General features: G+C 37.5%; 1 long non-coding RNA gene across 5 annotated transcripts in view; it reads left to right on the forward strand.

Annotated features, from left to right (window-relative positions):
* Positions 1-19,141, forward strand: part of LOC106967111 (uncharacterized) — a 78,359-nt gene extending 59,218 nt beyond the window's left edge. For all 5 annotated transcript variants that reach the window (XR_008289432.1, XR_008289434.1, XR_008289431.1 and 2 more), the window contains 2 exons: positions 18,076-18,113; positions 18,936-19,141. This is a non-coding gene — a long non-coding RNA (uncharacterized LOC106967111). The remainder of the gene's footprint in view (positions 1-18,075; positions 18,114-18,935) is intronic.
* Positions 19,142-19,591: the final 450 nt, after the last annotated feature.

A 19,591-nucleotide genomic window follows, 5' to 3' on the forward strand; every position in this document is an offset into this window, starting at 1 on the left:
TCTTCTTTTTGAGAGGTGGGAAAACTAAAAGAATATATTTTAGGTTCCTACCAGCATATTTAAAACTACTCAATTTACAACATTCAAAAAATATTAGCTGATTTGTTTCAGGAAGGATTTAAGGTAATTTATCTGTGGAACCCACAAGATTAAAAAGAAATAAGCGAAGAAGTTACAGTTAAAAAAGAAAACACAGGTAAGAAAATTAAATTAAAATTTGGATAAAGATTTATCCAAAATGTCTTGTATAGTCCATAGGGGTATGTCATATATTTGATTTTATGCTTCATTGTAGCAAAGATAAAACTGGAATCTTGATCCGTTATATGCATCAACATCCATAAAATAAAAACTAATTTCCCTGAGTACCTATGGTTAATCCTTCTACTGAAACCTGAGGGAAATTTCTTTCATAAAATGAGACAATGTAATATAGTGAGCATCAACCATATTGTAAATATGATGATGAGATTCTTAGAGATGTTTATTCTAAGTTGAAATGTAAGTGGAGAGGTAATAGGAAAGCCAAGATTAGTAAATTCTAATCTTTGAGGGACCAAACAATCTACCACATGCAATTCAACTCCTTGTAGGTCTGGCTCCCTCCCAGAATAACATTTAGAACATCTAGAGCAATCAGACAATCTTTAGGAATATCATCTCTTATAATCATGTCTATTAGATGTCATCAACAAAAGTTTCAGGTTATATTTCCCTGCAGTGCCCCAAAGAGGTGAGGTGATTGTTAAGTTGACTCCAGTAAAAGAACAACAGTATCATCAACAATGTCAGTGTTGTCTGAGTTATGAAAATTGCAGAATTATATCAGGCAGAATGCTAAGATGGCCCTAAGATCCTGCCGACAGTCACGTCCGGTATAATTTCCTCCACTTGGTTGTGGGCAGTACACATGAATATGATGGCTATCATTTCTGGGATTAGATTATGTAACATGGCAGGGAAAGGTGAAGGGATTTGCAGGTATAATTAAGTCTGTAATCAGGTGATGTTAACATAATCAAAAGGAAGATAATCCTGGGTGGGCCTCACCTAATCAGGAAAGCTATTTTATTTATTTATTTATTTATTTATTTATTTATTTTTTGAGAGAGAGACAGAGCATGAGTGGGGGAGGGGCAGAAAGAGGGAGACAGAATCCATAGCAGGCTCCAGACTCTGGGCTGTCAGCACAGAGCCTGAGGTGGGGCTCAAACTCACGAACCACGAGATCATGACCTGAGTGGAAGTCGGATGTTCAACCAACTGAGCCACCCAGGTGCCCCCAGGAAAGCTCTTTTTAAAAGACTCAAAGGAGTAGCCACAGGCAAGGAGCTGCTCTTCTTGGTGTACCAAAAATACATTTAAAAGATGCGTGCCATGAGCATATATAGCAATAACCATATGAATATTTTGAAGGATTCCTACAGAAAAAATAGCCAGGAAGAAGGAAGATAATTAAGGAGTTGTTCTCCTAAATATCCTAGGGTTGTTTTTTAAAAGGCAGGGCTGTGGGAGAGAACAACTCGGGGTCCAGAAATACAGCAGTAGCTGCCCATTGCAAAGCCAGACCTACTCAGGCAGACTGCTTAGTAAATGTGGATCAGAATGAGATTTTTATTCATAATGGTTAATTAGAAGCTAATTAAGAGGATCTATTGAGCCTAGGACTCCCTATAGTCTTTGTCTAACCTCCTGCCTGCTCCTCGGGAGGATGCAGCTTTGCCCTGTGGACAGCAGTCAGATGTCAACTATGGACAGCAGTCACGTGTTAATGGGCTGGATACATTGGTGAGTAATGCTTCACGTAATAAGGAAAGTGCCCAGGGTGCGTACAGACACAAAACAAACCCTCTGGTTGCGGGGAGTCTTGAAGTGTGATGGTGAACAGTTGCTCTTGCCACAATAAAAACCTTCTGTGGGACCCTGCCACGGCCCCCTTGAGCTGGCCAGGCTGCCTGTGGCTTTGGGGCTTACTCCACTCTGACAGCTAATATAAACATGCTAATGCAGCTATGGCAAGAAAGAAAGTTCAGAAGAGAAGCCTGTGATAAAGGTGATCAAGCCCAAAAGAAGGAAAAAAGAAGTAGAGGCAGGGGGAAAGACACATTTTTCTTTCAGCCTTTTAAATGCAACAATCCACTTAACAAGAGGGAATTAGAATGTTGGGACCATGTAGTTTCTGCGAAAATTCATCATTTTAATGATGAATTGGACTCAGGCTTCAGTTGTGTGAAAACTGTTTTCACCACGCTGTGTGTGGATTACGTTTTAATACTTGTAAGCAATAATTATAATTAGCATGAAAACGATTGATTGAATCTCTAAGAGCTAATACCTTTTACTGTGTCAAAGATTTTTACATTAATTACTTATTTTTTTCCATAAAAATCCCAGGAGGTAAATAGGGCTACCATCATTATTTTTATTTGAAAGACAGAAAAATCAGACTGATGTGGTTAAGGAACTCAGCTGAGGTGGTTTGGGGAAGCTGGTATGAAAGAAGCCGCGTTTGCTCCCAAGACAATCCTTTCTGTCACAAGACTATTTTCTTGCTTAAAAGAGAATAAAACATTTTTATTATGGCAAGAGAAAGCCATTTTGCAAGAATATTACTAATTTCATTTCTAACTATAATGATATTCCTGCGGTGTTGGAGATAAAGCGGTATAGTTTTTTTCAGGAAAAATAGAAAAAAAAAATGACAGGCCAGGGACAATCACTCTGTAATTAATAGTCACAAGTTTCAGACTTACTCTCCACCTCTTTCTAAGCAATTAACTCCCCAGGGTGCTGTGTTTTGGTCAAGTAGCATCAGGTGGCCTCTTTAGGGGCACCTGGGTGGCTTAGTTGTTTGAGCATCCGACTCTTGGTTTCTGTTCAGGTCATGATCTCAGGTTCGTGGGATCGAGCTCTGTGTTGGGCTCTGAGCTGATAGCACAGAGCCTGCTTGGGATTTTCTCAGTCTCTCTCTCTCTCTCTCTCTCTCTCTCTCTCTCTCTGCCCCTCTCCCACTCATTTTTCCTCTCTCTCAAAATAAATAAACTTTAAAATTAAGTAGCCACTTTAATATACAGGGCTTATTTGACAAAATGAATGACAATACAGGGAAATACACGGAATCAAGAACAGTGTAGTTGATCTCAATATTTGTAGAGTTTTGCTATTTACTTTTGACTATTTACAGATGAGCCCCAAGATTTAAGATGCAGAATTTGTCATGTCATCAGGCATGTCTTTCTGTCACCTGCACCTTTAACTTGGTAAAGCAGAAATTGTGTAGAAAGCTATATAGCCCATTGACTTTTTCTGATATAAAACCACCTTTAAGTATCTTAGGACTATTATTATAATGGTCAGCTTTATAGCACTGCAAATGTCTCAAGGCACTGAGTAATACAAATGCCAGATAAGCCAGCCTTGTCTCTATCACAGAGAAACAGAAACAACATGTTAAATTTCATGTAAGTTATTTTGTGCTTTATTAGTATGTAGTTTTAAAAACTTCACCATGTGTATTCTTTTTGGGTCACCAAAGACGTGTGTGTGTGTGTGTGTGTGTGTGTGTGTGTGTGTGTGTGCCTGCAAATCCCGAGGGCCATTTCTTTGTTCTCAATTTCTTTACTGATTCTGTAGCTTTTTAAAAAATATATTTTATAAATATTTAATTTTGAGAGAGAGAGAGAGAGCACGTCCAAGTGGGCGAGGGGCAGAGAGAGAGGGAGACAGAGAATCCCAAGCAGGCTCCGTTGCTGTCAGTGCAGAACCTGTGATGCAGGGCTCAGATCATGACGTGAGCCAAAATCAAGAGTTGGATGCTCAACCCACTGACCCAGCCAGGTGCCCATGATACCATAGCTTTTGAAATTGATGACTTTCTTAAACTATCTTACTCCTTTGGCTCTGTGACATAATGTGCTGTCTGTCTTCCTGCTTCCCCGATTAATCCTCCTTTGTTTCCTTTTCCTGGCTCCTCTCTAACCACTGATACTTCCCAGCTTCGGTTTTTGGATCTTAGTCTTCTTTCATATGTAATCACTTTGCAACTATGTTGAGGACTTTCAAATCTGCATTTCCGGAACTTTTTCTTCTAATCACTGGCTTTCTCTCTATACCTTCTAATATATTTTTTTAATTTTTTTAACATCTATTCATTTTGGGGAGACAGTGTGAGTGGGGGAGGGGCACTAATATTTTTAAATGGGTTCTCTGGTGTTAACAGCAAACCCAACACGTTCAAAGGTGAACTCATAATCTTCTCCACCACACATTTGTCAATTCTTCCTTGGGACTGAAGGCAAGAAGTTATCTTTAATTCATACCTTCCTTTGATATATGTAATTAGTAAATAGTGAAAGCAAACCCACATTTTGGGGGATTTTTTTTAAGTTTATTTTATTTATTTTGGGAGAGAGAGAGAATCCCAAGCAGGCTCCGTGCTATCAGCACAGAGCTGGATGCGGGCTTAAACTCAAGAACTGCAAGATCATGACCTGAGCCCAAATCAAGGGTCAGAAGCTTAACCGACTGAGCCACCCAGGTGCCCCAGGGAATTTTTAACCCAATTTTGCTTCCACCTACATGCATTGCTACAATAGAGTTATTTAGAGTGATTCCTGCTTGCAAAACCAATGCCAGCTGGACTTGACCCACCACTTTAATAAGGTCTCTTTTACTCTGAAACCTGCAATAAGATCTTATTTCCAATCAAAGTCAGGGGAGGCTACTGCAGGCAGATTTAAGGCATGGACTACCTGAGCCTACCCTACCTATCCTGTTTCTTTTTACTCTCGTATATACACCTTTCCCTTTCATCAGGGAAGACTTGTTTTTATTTCTTCAGTGAGCACAGCACTCTCATTCTGCACTCTGTGCCATTATTGTGTTGGTTGACTTGCCCGGTATCCTGTCTCATCCTCTTCATCTCTGTGTGTCCCCCAGTCTTCCAAGTTCCAGATCCCGTCCCACTTCCTCACGACAGGAGACCTCCACAGATAGGATCTTCTCTGAAGTTGTTTAAAATATGATGTAGAAGGTGTCTTCCCAGGATACCACCGAATCATGTTACTTAATTTATTTTAGATTGAGAATCTCCTGAGGCAGGAGACGTGGTTAATAAGCAGTGTGTCAATCCTGGCTCCCAGATTAATGCATACAAAATAGGCGGTCCATAGTTAATTGCTCATTGAAAAATCGGTGTTTTCAGATTTTTCAGTCCTTCATATTATGTCAATTTCCCATCTGGTCATTTGAAAAAATAAAGTGGCACCTCACAGCTTTCAGGATAAATGCAACTATGTTCTCTTGTCTAGTTAGGAATATAGCTTTCCAGTTCAACATTGGGAAAAGAGAATAAACATTGAACTTTTGATGTTTTTTAATTAATGGAAATAATTTCACGAGTCTGGCCCTAAGTTTATCCTAATTTATTGACAGGAAACACCTGAGAAAATAATTGCTTTTTGGCTTAAGGAATCCTGCTTTATTATTTTTTTAGGCTTTTCCATTTAAATACAGATATAGCTTTAATAAATATTATAATCACTTATGTTTAGAAAATATAGCACTTTTTGTTTCTATGGCTGGCTGAAATTCTTTAATTTAGGGTGATTTTAATTTGGAAATTCAAGATGTTGTGAATTAAATTCTACTGTACTTAGAGGAGAAGGAAAATATTTGAAGTGCTACTCTGGCATTCTGTAAGCTCTGGAAAAAATGCCCAGTATAACCTTAATATATTTTCATTAAACTGAAACTTATGGATTTACAGAAGTAAATTTTTACTTTGCAGCTGTAGCCGAGTAGTTTATTGTGTTCTTCCAGATTTTTCCCACTAAAATTCTGTTATTTAAAGTTTTAGATTTTTCAGAAATATCTCACATTCAGTAGCGTATCTTTCACACATCAAAATGAGTTCAAATTGATATCTTTGTTTCATTCTTACTAATTCAACATAGGAGTAGAGGTTCTAGCTGCCAACTGGTATGGGTTTTGGGTGGGACTGGTAAGATTTGGGGAAGGTGAAGGAAAAAAACAAAGTAAGCCAGATGTCATGGAAGCAACTCTTAGATCTCTCATAAAGCAGGAGGGCCCTCCTACTAGAATCTAGAGCTAAATAAGAGTGAGTGTGACACATTATCTGTGGGCTGTGACTTTACATTATTAGATCAAGTGGAAAAATGGCATTTTGGGTGGCACTTTAGTGCACCTCTTGGGATTTCCACTTTGCACTTGGCAAGAACACATTCTAGACATACCTCATTTTTATGTTTGTTTGTTTCTTTTTTTCACAAGATTTGGTGGTGAGACACTCAATGAGAAGAGGGATAAAGAAATCTGAACCTCCCTTTATAAAAGTAGCTTGATAGGTCCGAGATAGGGGAACCCTCTATTAGAGAACTAATTGCTAATTATACTAAGTGCACAAATACATGCTACCTGAAAAAAGCTGAAAGCATTAAGGATATAAATCAAGTCAATTTTGAGAACATTATTTTCAATTCTAGTTTCCTGTCTTCCTTCTCAGAAATACAGTTATCAACTTGGTGTGCGAACTTTTTCAGTTAATTTATGTGCATATGTTTGCTCTTACAAAAATAAATATTGCCTTATGATATTTCTAGCAATTTTATTGAGATATAATTCACCTGTCATACAATTCACTCATTTAAAGTGTACAATTCAATGGTCGTGTATATTGGCAGAGTTGTGTGTCTATCACCACAACCAATATTAGAACATTACTCCAAAAAGAAATCCCGTTCCCATTAGCTATTATTTTGCAAATCCTCAACCCCACCAACATCTCCCTGAGTACTAGGCAACTACTAATCTACTCTCTGTCTTTATAGATTTTCCTATTCTGAATATTTCATATAAATAGAACTGTACAATATGAAATCCTTTGTGATTGCCTTCTTTCATTTAGCATAGTTTTCAAGGTTCCTTCATGTTGTAGCATGCATCAGTACTTTATTGTGTTTTATTACTGACTACTATTCATTTTATGAATATACATTTTACTTATCCATTAATCAGTTGACAGACGTGCAGTGAGTTGTTCCTTCCTTTTGCCTATTATGAATAATGCTGTTATGAACAGTCACGTACAAGTTTTTGTGTGGACAAATGTTTTCTTTTCCCTTGCCTGTACACCCAGGAGCGGAATTGCTGGGTCATAATGGTAACTCTGTGTTTAATCTTTTGAGGGATGACCAGACTATTTTCCAGAGTGGATGCACCTTGAATCACTATGCTGCATACCTGAAACTAATGTAGCATTGTATGTCAACTATACCTCAATAAATAGAAACTAAAATACAGAAGAGGGAGTATGCTTGGCATGTTACTATAATAAGAAGTATAAAACAAAAGCAAAAACAAAAACAAGCGCAAAGTGGATGCACCATTTTATATTCCACATTCTCACCAATACTTCTTATTATCATAAGTGCATTCTTAAAATACAATATCACAGTTTCTGGTTGTTTTATAATTTTCCTTTTTTACTTAGTATATATTCATATGTTTAACAGCTGTAAGTGCCTCCATACTATAAATATGCAATAATATCTTCAGTCATCGTTATTTCTAGAGACATTCAGTTTGCTTCCAATTTTTCACTGTTAAAAATGATAGCACCTATACAGTGAACATCCTTGTACAAGAGGGTTTTTTTACAGGTATATGTGTAAATATTTCTCTAGAATAGAAAACTAGAAGTTACATTACTGGCATATATATATATATATATATATATATATATTATATGAGCATTAATAGAGCATGCAAATAAACTTTAAAGTGTGTGCCAAAATAGTCAAAATATATTGTCAAAGTGGCTATTTAAAATATAGCTGTGCTTTGGGCGCCTGGGTGGCGCAGTCAGTTAAGAATCCGACTTTAGCCAGGTCACGATCTTGCAGTCCGTGAGTTCGAGCCCCGCGTCAGGCTCTGGGCTGATGGCTCAGAGCCTGGAGCCTGTTTCCGATTCTGTGTCTCCCTCTCTCTCTGCCCCTCCCCCGTTCATGCTCTGTCTCTCTCTGTCCCAAAAATAAATAAACGTTGAAAAAAAATTAAAAAAAAAATATAGCTGTGCTAGCAGTGAAAGTATCTGTTCACCACAGCCTTACCAATGTGTCACTTTATTAAGCTATTTATATTCTTATAAATCTAATTTATCTTGTTATCTCAATTTCCATTTCCCAGATTACTAGCTATTAAACATCATTCATGGGACGCCTGGGTGGCTCAGTCAGTTGAATGTCTGCTTCTTGATTTTGGCTCAGGTCATTATGTCACATTTCATGAGACTGATCCCCAGATCAGGTTCTGTGCTGAGAGTGCAGAGCCGCCTTGGGATTCTCTCTCCCTCTCTCTCTACCCTTCCCCTGCTTGTGTTCGTTCTCTCTCTCTCTCTCTCTCTCTCTCTCAAAATAAATAAACATTCAAAAACCATCATTTATGATTATTGGGCATTTGTTTTATGATCATTGACAGTTCTTTTTCTGTTTCTTACTGATACATAGGTATTAAAATGTTTGTATATCAATCCTCTGTCAGTGATATGTTAGTTTGTTACCATTCTTTTAATAATTTAGAAATAAACTTTAAATTTAAACATAACCAAATGTATCAACTTTTCTGTACTATTTTTTTCACCTAAGATGATTATTCCTCTCATAAATTTATAAATGCAATTTCCTCTGCTTTCTTCAATGCTTTTAGTTTTATGACCAATTACTTAAATCATCTGAGATTAATTTTACTAAAAGGTATGAAGTAGGGATCTAACTTTATTTAAGGATAGACTATTCAACACAATTTTAAAAACTGTCTTGAGCAATGATGGTATGCCAGGTATATTTCTAGATAGTAGCGCTCCAATCAAAAATATGGCCAGCTTGCTCCTGATAGGAGCATCCTAACCAATTTTTTCAGTGACATTTACTAAATAGATTATTCTTTCTCCACTAATTTGAAAAATCACATTTTTTACATTTTAAATACCACACACACACACACACACACAGATCTCGCAGCCATGGGAACAAACCACTCATATCTGCTGCAGAGCATAGTTGATTGACAGTCCATGTGCCAACCCTCAGGATCTACCCTATTCACCTGGGCAACTCCCAGTCAATCCCAATCAGTGACCAAGCACAACAGTGACACTAATGCAAGCTCATTTCTATGAGTCATGGGACTTCTCCAATGGGCAACTTTGGCTCAAAAGGCTCCCTGCCTGAAAGTTCACTAGAACATGTATTAGAATACTACTGCCATAGGGGCTCCTGGGTGGCTCAGTCGGCTGAGCGGCCAACTTCGGCTCAGGTCATGATTTCACGGTCCGTGAGTTCAAGCCCCGCATCGGGCTCTGTGCTGACAGCTCAGAGCCTGGAGCCTGTTTCGGATTCTGTGTCTCCCTGTCTCTGACCCTCCCCCGTTCATGCTGTCTCTCTCTGTCTCAAAAATAAATAAACGTTAAAAAAAAATTAAAAAAAAAAAGAATACTACTGCCATTGAAAGAGTATACCCAGCTAAAATGTCCTTCATCGTTTCCTCTCACAGACCCACACTGCTTTAAAAAGGCTTTCTCTGCCTACAGCTGCTTCTTCCATTTTATTCTTCACCTGTTCCCTCCAATAATTCTCTTGCATGTCTAGTCCCTTCTTGGTGTCTGCTTTTCAGAAGACCTCAATTTACACAGACTGAACAGCTAACAGCTCTGCTGTGGCCAGTATTGGGTGCCAGGGCAAGTATCATGACAGAGTAGCTGAGGAATCCACTGCTTGTAGAGATGCACAATAGAACTCAGAGCAGTGGGGTGGAAGTTCAAGACAATTAATATGTGCCTCTCCCTGCCTCTAGTATGCCAAACATTCCCTTTCTATTAAGTGAGAAGTTTCTTATTATTCTGGCAATATCAATATTGTCTAATGCTATATAGAGTTATCATCTTGAAGCACCCCTTCATGCTGTGATGGTTGAGTGATATCTTTTTTTTTATTAAACAATATGTTTTTACTAAGCAATTAATGGATCAAAAGAGAAGTCAAGAGGAAAAAAAAATCCTTTGAGACAAATGAAAATGGAAATACAACATACCAGAAATTTTGGATGCAGAAAAAGCAGTTCAAGGAGGGAAGTTCACAGCAAGAAATGCCACATCATGAAACAAAATCTCAAATCACCTCAAGAACCGTGAAGACTACCTCTCTCTACTGTCCTCCACTCTTGTTCCAACCATGACATCAGACTGCATATAAAGAGTTGATAACCCATTGTACTCAGGTTCTTGTAGTTCCCCAGTACCATATCTCTGTGTAAGTTTCTCTAAGAGGGGTCCAGAAAAGTCCACTCATCCAAGGTGAAGTCCACAATCACCAAAGGTCATTGAATGATGGCCAGCAAAATGCCTTTGAAACACAGTGATTGAACGTTCAAATTATAATCCAAATTAACTATTTTTATCACTTCTTTCAGCCCATTTGTTCACAAAGTCTCAATAATATTATCTCTTAAATATTTCTTGAATCTCTCCCTCAGTGGGAACCACCTTAAAACTAACATTTTTCCTTTGCCTTGACTATGAAAAAATTCCCAAAGGGGTATTCTTGCCTTCATTCTGTGCCCCTTTAATCCTTCCTCCTCTTCTCTGACAATCTTCTCTTAAAAATAACAAATCTGTGTTTACATTTTTCCTCAGTGGCATTCTACCTATGTCAGAAAGCCCAAATTCCACTGAAAGATCCTTCATCATGTGACCCATGCCCTGCTCCCCGGCCTCTTTGTAGAGGCTCTTCTCACATTGAATGTTCTAGCTCACTAAATTATTTCTATTTCCCCAACCACAACATGCTGTTTCGGTCTCGCTGTTTTGCACATGAAATTATCTTAACCTGAAATGCTACCTCCTCATGCTGTCTTCAAATGTCCTATAGTGATATAGTCTTCAAAATGGATATACGCATTATACTACATCAAGAAAGGATGAACAGTGCATATGACAAATTAAACCCTATACAATAGTGGTTTCTACTTTAATTAACTCCGTGAATTACTTGGCTTTCTTGGCATTTGTAATTCAAAATTACACCAATATAAATTCTAAGTATATCCCCACTCTGTCTTCTTCATCACATCTCTAAGTTTCTATATGAAACAATACCATTAAATAAATACATAAGAGGAACTGTGGCTTAGTAATGGAAAAACCTGTGTTTAAATTTTTTTAACGTTTATTTATTTTTTCAGAGACAGAGAGAACATAAGCAGGGGAGGAGCAGAGAGAGAGGGAGTCACAGATTCCAAAGCAGGCTCCAGGCTCTGAACTGTCAGCACAGAGCCTGACGTGAGGCTCAAACTCACAAACTGTGAGATCATGACCTGAGCCGAAGTTGGACACTTAACAGACTGAGCCAACTAGGCACCCCTGAAAAACCTGTGTTTAAGTGCCAGTTTGTATACTAATTCTATGATTCTAAAGCTTTCCAATCAAAAATAAGTTAATATTGGCACTTCATCCATTGGGTTAGGGAAATATTAAATGAGACAATGCATATACAGTTTATAGTGCTTTGTACAAGGTAGGAACCCTATAATATTAGTCCCATCAAGACAGGCCACTTTTTTATTTTATTTCTACCCCAGTCTTTGCATGAGAACTTTGTACTGCCTCAGCTACACCCTAAATATCAGCTCTTGCTACTCTAGTTTTCGTCTTCAAACTAGCAAATTTCTGGCATCTCCTAGAAGTTTATGAAGAAGCAGATTCTTAGGCACCCCCAGTATGGCTGAATCAAAATCTGCATTTCAGGATCTCTAGATGATTTGTATGCACAGTAAATTTTGAGAAACACTAAAGTCTAAAGCATATTTCTTCTAAACTTTCTATTCTGCATGCATTGCACCTAGTAATATTCACTACGCTGAACTGTCCACCCACCACATGCTGTCCTGATAAGCATTATCATACAGTTGTGTAATACGTTTAAATATAACAAAATATGACCATCATATACATATACATGTATATATATATCAGATATTATATATAAATTGCAGGAATGCTGAAACTATCTGTGATTAACCATCCATTTGCCACATTCATCATCATGTAGGACTTTGGTGCCACTCTGATTTTGCCCTGGTTGCACGTCTTTTGTTCTGGCTTCAGAGACCCCCAGATTTCTGAGATATCTAATAATTTCACTCATTTCAGATTATTCCTAGATCGACAGTGTATATGTCTTTTTAACACAAGTTACTCTCACACATCTTAGGAGTTGTTCTGAAAAAATTATGCCCTTAGTTACTTTGAGACAAAATTTTCATATAGTCAAATGCATCCTTTTTTATGTTTATTTTTGAGAGAGAGAGAGAGAGAGACAGAGTGTGAGCAGGGGAGGGGAAGCGAGGGAGGGGAAGAGAAAGAGGGAAACACAGAATCTACAGCAGCCTCTAGGCTCTGAGCTGTCAGCACAGAGCCCGATGTGGGGCTTGAACTCATGAACCCTGAGATCATGACCTGAGCTGAACTCTGATATTTAACTGGACTGAGCCACCCAGGCACACCTGGGCAAATACATCTTATTTTCAAAATATATGTAAACATAATGAAGTCATTAAAGGTTGCAATAAATGTTTGTAGGAATTACCGCATTATAAACTGTGAATTGTATAAACTGTGAATTATAGATTATAAAACATCATTTTGGATCTAATTGAGCAGAAACTATTCTTAATCCAGATATAGTTTACAATTATAGTTTACCTCACATTATCTTGAAAAAAGCATAGGATTATTGAATACAAGCTTATAGCTAAGATTTTTTTTAATTTGAAAACATTTATGCACTTTAAAATATTCATTTATTTGCCATGCTTTGAAAAGTGACTCATCCGATCAAAGCCTTAAAGATCTTAACTACATAGGAGCTCCTGGGTGGTTCAGTCTGTTGGGCATCTGACTTCAGCTCAGGTCATGATCTCACAGTTCATGAGTTAGAGCCCCGCGTCGGGCTCTGTGCTGACAGCTCAGAGCCTGGAGCCTGCTTTGGATTCTGTGTCTCCCTCTCTCTCTGCTCCTCCCTGCTCACACGCTGTCTCTCTCAAAAATAAAGATTTTTAAAAAATTAAAAAAAATCTTTACTACATAATAAAATTTCTTTTAAATAGAACATCCTTGAAACTATTATAAGCAATATAATTTTTCTAAGTATTGTCATAATGTAAATTCTAATAATTTAGATTAGTTTTCTTCAAATTATGATGACTCGTTAAGGTTTTTGTATGTATGCATTTTAACATTCCACTCATAAGTTAGCATTTGTGAAAGATCTTTTTTCTTGCTCTTTTTCTTTGGCAATACAGATTTTTATAGGAGAAGAGGCAGAAAATATGTTAGGGATTAAGTTGTGCTCATGTATGGTGTGTGTTTCCTCTGATATTTGTGATTAAAGTCGTGTTTTGAGGGGACAGTGTGGGATGAAAGACTGGGAAAAGATGGCTGAAGATGGTCTGTGTCTCCTTTTTGAAATCATTTCAAATAGCAGAGTGGCACCTTCCAATGGAGCTGTGGTTTTCTGCAGCACCTGCAGCCCGAGGGTGGACTGTTCTGGGTCAGCCAATTAAGGTGACGGTTCTTTGAAAGACTCAGTAAGGATGTGCTTAAGGCTGTCACTGAGCATTCCACAAGCTTGCTGATTTCTCTGTTTGGCTGTACATCTGTGTTATTTTGTTTTCAGGTCAAGTTGTTCTCTGTAACAAGGTAATGTTTTCTGACTTCTTTGTAACTTGCTGCCTTTATGTTTCTGAGATTGAAGCATAGAAGAAGTGGCTTTGCTCAGTGAGTGGCCCGTTTATGTTGGAAAGAGGTAGGCGATCAGGGAGGCAGGAAGCAGTGAACCAGCTCACTCAAAACAATGCCAAGTGACCTTGAACTCTGATACTTTAGCATGTTGGGGGGTGGGGGGAGGTGGGAATAATGGAGACTTGATCTTGGTCCAACAAGAATGAGAAGAGGATGTTTGTTACAAAACAATAAGCTTTGTTATTCAGATATTCCTCTTTAGGATCTCTTCCATAAACTAGTGGAATCCATTTTCCATTTGCAAACACTCCTCTGTGACCACCTAGAAATAGGCATGCAAACTTTTTTTAAAAAGAGATATAAGAATATTTTTTTCAAAGAAAGCACTCAATTTGAATAGAAAGTAAAGAATAAACATAATTTTAAATTGTATCAAACATTTTGAAGAGTGTTTAGTTTCCTACAGATATTCTTAAATTAGTGGAATATTTTTATCCTCAGACTGACGTGGCATATATATGTATTTTTTCTCTATTTTAATACTTCCAATATATTTTTAAGTAATGTATGACAGTTGAGATAGTCTTTAATGTGTGAATGCTTCTTTGGCTATGAAAGCCTGGATTCTGATCTTAAAAGCAAAGAAAAACTATATTTTTTTAAAAAGGAAAAATTAAAAAAATTATTTAGAGAAATGATTTATGTCCACCTAAAAAGGTAAGTATTCACTATATGAAAATGTTCAGAATGTCCCCCAGGGAAGTAAGTCTACCGATTGCCACTATCACAACGTGCAGACTTACTACAGGGGTTGGAGACGGTGACCCCAAATGTTCCGCACCTGAGATGTGAAACAATGACATGAAGTATGGCTCACATATGTCCCATATTAGTTTCTTATTTCTAGTCAAATGAAATCATCCCCTCTAAATCCAAGACCTGTTCATGATAGAATAGTTTTTGCCAACCTCAGGAGCCTTAGGGTCTACATTTATCCAGATGTTTTGATTTTTCCAACAGATGGTCCTCAAAAATTTATTCCTATTTCAGTTGCTGCTGCCACTTTAAGTGTTTCCTGGAGATCTTTAGCATACCCCTCTGAGAGTTTCATGGCATAACAGCCAGGCATCAGGGACTTTTAGTTGTGCTAGGCACATATTCACAAAAAGTAATGAAATATAGACTGATAAAAGGACCAGAGATATGAACTCTTTTATTTATAAAAGTGTGCTTATACCTCTAAAAAGTTCATGTGCTTAACGTCAGATCACCACTATGCAGGTGAAATGCAATGAATAATTATAATAAATGTATATTGCAAAGTGTTCATTATACATTTATGAGCCTTTGGCATTCCAAACAGTGACCTCCTGGTCCATCCCCCCCAGACTCTTAGTCATTTTCAGCCAGTTTATGGTGGTTATGGTCCATTAATATAATGTTTAACTTAGACTTGTTTGATAAAGGGAGGATGACAGCAGTTTGCTTACAATATAACAGTAGCACTTTTAACACTTCCCCCAAATGACAGCTCAGGTCTGTTAAGGACAGAAAGTAATCAAACAATCTGTTCTCAGATTAGTTTTAAGTTTTCTAAGGTTTTGCTAATCCAGGCTATATATAATCATGCACAGGTTTCTAGTTTCCTGAATTGCACTTTTTTTTTTAAATTTTTTTAGTGTTCATTTATTTTGAGACAGAGAGAAAGTGTGAGCAGGGGAGGGGTAGAGAGAGATGGAGAGAGAGAGAATCCCAAGCAGGGTCTGCACTGTCAGGGCAGAGCTTGATGTGGGGCTCGATCTCATGAACCGTGAGATCATGCCCTGAGTGGGTCAAGAGTTGGACACCTAACTGACTGAGCCACCCAGGCACCCTGCTCAACGTTTATAATAAGAATTCCAATTATGATGTGAATTTTTTCCCTGTCAAACTGTAGATATTTTGTACATTTTTGCATGATTGACAAAGAGTTCAATATTGAGTTAGAACTAAATATATTTCGGTGTTTTCAGGGATATCAGAAAATGACTTAGGAAAATCTTAACTTGTGAAAATTCTTAGCACATATCAAATCATTTATGATTTTTCTTACTTTTGGCGGTCTTTACAAGTAGAGGGCCAGATTTGTGAATCAATTTATAGTATAAGCAGACTGGAAGTAAAAGAAAGTAAGAGACAGTAATGTAAGATATGCCATTAAGGGCAGAGCTTAAATTACTAAATATCAAAGTGCAGTCCAGACAAGAAATAAATGGGGAAAGACAAATACCGAAAGAAACAAATAGTACAGAAGGAGATATTGATATTTTTATAAAGACTGCACAATACTGTTTGATACAAGGAACAAATAGAAAATTAAAACAAAAGTCCCTAAACCTAATTGGGTTATAACTGAGAAGCCTTATAGCTTCCTCAGTTCCTCACTAGCTCTTCTTCTCTACAATTTGCTCATAATTGCAGTCACAATGTGGATACATTTTTACTGTGCTTCTTCTCATACATCCTCTATCACAAGATATTCTCAAGATATACCTGCTGCTAGCTTCTTATGCACTGTTTTGGTTCTGTAACAGAAATTGTTGAACTACAGCCCATAAGCCAATCTACCTGTTTTCATAAATAAATTTTTTTTGGAACATAGCCACACCCACTTGTTTCTAAATTGTCTATGGCTTCTTTTGTAGTACAACAGAAAAGTTGCATGTTTGCTACACAGCCAATGCGGCCTGCAATCTAACAGGGTTACTAACTTGCCATTGAAGAAAAAGTTTGCTGATGCCTCTTACTCTACCTTTTTTCTGCCATGGGATATTAAAGTTCTTTCCACGTCTTTTGCCTATTATAATAATATCCCTGTGAGTATTTATGTACATATCAATTTATCCTTTTCAAATATTTTTTCCTAAAGAAACATACCAGGGGTTACTGAATCAAAACATACACGTATTTTTGTTCAATACAAAACTGATTTCCAAAAGTGTTGCACAAGTGGACACAGTCCAAGTTGCCACAAGTCGTGTTTCAGTTTATGAGATCCAATAGCATTTTGCAATACTGAATGTTATTATATATTTTAATTTTTAACAGTTTTGTTACCATTTATATGAACACTATATTTTTGATTATGAAAGAAATACAATACTGACAAATTTTTCAAATAAAATTTGACAAGCTGATTCTAAAATTCAGCCAAAAGAGAAAAAATACAAGATTAGTTTAACTAAAAAGTTTAACTGGGAGATGGATGACGGGAAAGTTTTACCAAATTTTACCAAATTTTACCAAATGCCATAATATACTATAAAGCCGTGTTTAACAAAATGCAGTGATACTGGCACCAAGTTAAATAGATTGATTAAACACAAGAGTTCCGAAAGACATAGAGCTTCATAATTTCGGTAATTTTGTGTATATTGAATGTAGTATTTAAGATATGTGGGAAATTATGCACTGCCCTATGAATGGTATTCTAATAACTTAGCCTGTCTATTAAAAAAAGATTAAATTCTTCACTCTATACAACAAATTCTAGAGGATCTACCAGATACAAATTTAAAAAGCTGTAGAAACAGGGATGTCTGGGTGATTCAATCCATTAAGCATCTGACTTTGGCTCAGGTCATGATCTTATCTCACGGCTTCTGAGTTGGAGCCCCACATTGGTCTCTGTGCTGACAGCTAAGAGCCTGGATGGAGCCTTCTTCAGATTCTGTATCTCTCTGCCCCTCCCCACCTCAAGAATAAACATTAAAAAATTCTTTTTACTTAAAAAGTTGTAGAAACATTTAAAAATAATTATAAGGAAAAATTAACTAGGATTGGTGAAGGACTTAGAAGAAATATACAACTAAGGTCTAAAGAGAGAATGTTCATTCTTCCCACACAATACTGGCAACAAGTATACATTATCAAAAATATTCTTTCTCCCCACCTTGCAGCCTTAAAATGCCTGGCAAATGACTTTAGAATTAACGTAAGTTTCTTCTTCCCTGTTGACCACTGTATTGTAAAACAACTAGAATAATGTCTGGTGCACAGGAAGCACACATATTTGACAGATGGGTGTAGTATAAAATTTAATCTTTAAATTACTAACATAAAATCATGTTTGGAGGCAGGGTTTCTAAAACTAAACTGCTGTTTGGACACTGCATACATGTCTTCATCAACCCATTTGTTCAGCCACTATGTATGTATATATGCCAGTATGTGTTTATTACATCCTTATTATAGATAAGCCAATCATGGTTTCTGCTTTCAAGGCACTCACACTGCATTGGGGAAGATAGGTAATAACCAGGTAAGTCAGTGAGAAAGAAAAGATGAGGGGTTATAATGCTTTTTGGTAGATAATGGGGAGTAGATGGTGGGGATCGTGACTCAGGGGCTACCTTTGGTTGAAAGATGAGCAAAGGCTTCTCTGAGAAAGTAACATGAAGCCAGTGGTGTGTTGGGAGGAGGGACAATTGTGCGCCCAAGGGGACATTGGGCAATGCCTGCAAACAGTCTTAATACAACTTGGGGGAGAGAAGAGGTTTGCTACCGGTATCTGGCAGACAGAGCCCAGGGATAATCCTGAATATCCTACAAAGCACAGGACCTCCTCCCCCACAACAAAAAAATTACCCAGACTAAAATGTTAATTGTATAGAGACTGAGAGATCCTGCATGAAGTTAAAATCGATATGGCAAAAATTGATCAACCTTGAGTTGTCTGCTGCAAGAATATTCCAGGCAGAGGAAAATGTCTATAGCAAATATCTAAAAATAGGAACTTGTGTAATGTGTTGGAGAAATGAGAAGAAACCTATCTCGGGAAAGTGGGAGGAGAGGTAGAGAGGGGGTAGGGAGATGGTTCCCAGTAAGGGATTGGATATGTCATGTAGAGTGCAAAGGGAAGACAAGGGAGAGACTTATTCTGTGGTGTATCGTGACCTGCCTTGCATTTTTCAAAGATCAGTTTGGATGCTTCTTGGAGGAAAGAAAACTGGGAGAGAGCCAAACGGTTAAGTGATAAAAAGAAATCATTTAGAGGCAACAGAACATGTTGGTCACTTGTGTGGAATGCAGCTAAAAGTTCAGTCATTTTGTGACACGAACATTTTTTATTTTTTCTTCGCAGTATCCAGGGCTATCATCACACACTGACTTGAGTCTAGCACTGAACACTGTGCTAAAAGTTGTGCGTACATCATGGAACAGAACCTTTTCAACAACCTGCAAGGAACGTACTACTATCTCAATTAACAAAAGAGAAGACTGAGGTCAAAAGAATTTGAGTAATTTATCTGTCATCACCCAGATAATAAATAGTTGAGCTGATTCAAACTCCTGTCTTACATTTCTTCATTCCTTGTTCTTAAACACTATACACGATCTTCTAAGGGAGTTAAGCATAGGCAAGAAATCCCAGACTTTTAAAAAATATATATTTATTTACTTATTTTGAGAGGGAGAGAGAGAGAGAGAGAGAGAAAGAGAATGAGCACTGGGGAGGGGCAGAGACAGGGGGAGAGGGAGAATCCCAAGCAGTCTTCACATTGTCAGTGCAGAGCCCAATGTGGGGCTCAAACTCACAAACTGTGAGATCATGACCTGACCTGAAATCAAGAGTCGGACGCTTAACTGACTGAGCCACCCCCGATCTCCTCTCAGACTTTTTAAAATGGCAGTTTGCTCTCAACCAAATGAGACAAAATGCATGGTTTAGCATTTTTGCTCTTCAATCAATCATACAGGCAATGAAAAACCTCTGCATTTCATGATTATCATTGGGTC

Source organism: Acinonyx jubatus, chromosome A1 (genome assembly GCF_027475565.1).
Source record: "Acinonyx jubatus isolate Ajub_Pintada_27869175 chromosome A1, VMU_Ajub_asm_v1.0, whole genome shotgun sequence".
Classification (NCBI taxonomy): Eukaryota; Metazoa; Chordata; class Mammalia; order Carnivora; family Felidae; genus Acinonyx; species Acinonyx jubatus.